This window comes from Crocuta crocuta, unplaced genomic scaffold (genome assembly GCF_008692635.1).
Source record: "Crocuta crocuta isolate KB4526 unplaced genomic scaffold, BGI_CrCroc_1.0 scaffold230, whole genome shotgun sequence".
NCBI classification, from domain to species: Eukaryota; Metazoa; Chordata; class Mammalia; order Carnivora; family Hyaenidae; genus Crocuta; species Crocuta crocuta.
This window is the reverse complement of record NW_027527393.1, coordinates 2,491,315-2,492,090: the sequence shown is the minus strand read 5'-3', so window position 1 is coordinate 2,492,090 and position 776 is coordinate 2,491,315. Positions and strand designations below refer to the sequence as shown.

Genomic DNA, 776 nt, shown 5'->3' with positions numbered 1-776 from the left:
TTTCAGTGCTGAACGAAGTTTATCGTCCAAAGGAATGCGATGCCTTAATAATCACTATTTGGATATTCATACATTCCACATTCATTTATACTGAACATCTGCAGCCCATTAAAGGAAGGAATAAAGCGGTAATGCTCCCGCGCTACCGTCAGGTTGCGGTGATGATCTTTTGGTGAAGAGCGCCATCTATCATCAGTAACCAGTACGGCCTCTCTGTGGGCCCGAGTCAAAAGAGCTGTCAACCAGAGGAGTGAATCTGTGTTCACTAGCATTTTCTCTTTGCACAGCATTTGACTTTTTCTACCAATGATGGCAAAGGACCTGAGACCGTACATCCATCCTGCATGTTTTAGTGGAAGTAGCCAGGTTGGTGCTTTGAAAATAGAACCTGAGCTTTCCACGTCAAAATGTTTTTTCACCATTTGTGAATTCACCGGTAAAAAAGATTAATGGCTGCTCGCTTCGGCAGCACATATATTAAAATGGGAACAATACAAAGAAGATGAGCATTGCCTCTGCGCAAGGATTACACGCAAAGCCACGAAGCATTCCATATTTTTATGAAGCACCTAGAATTTTTCAATTAAAAGAATATATCCTCTGGGTTCTGCTATGGCCCAGACAGTTAACTTTTTTTGTTCTATTGTGGGTTTTGAGTTTTCTCCCCCAGAAATGGTTTTATTTGATGTGCCCAAGTCTTAAGTTTTTCAATAAAGAAAAAATCTCCATAAAAATGAATAAATAATAAAAATAATTTTAAAAGAGTAATGGAAAAT

At 38.9% G+C, this 776-nt stretch overlaps 1 non-coding gene across 1 annotated transcript; it reads left to right on the top strand.

Annotated features, from left to right (window-relative positions):
• Positions 1–453: 453 nt before the first annotated feature.
• On the top strand, positions 454–560 carry LOC144222330 (U6 spliceosomal RNA). The gene has a single exon (XR_013332378.1). It is a non-coding gene; the product is annotated as a U6 spliceosomal RNA (small nuclear RNA).
• Positions 561–776: the final 216 nt, after the last annotated feature.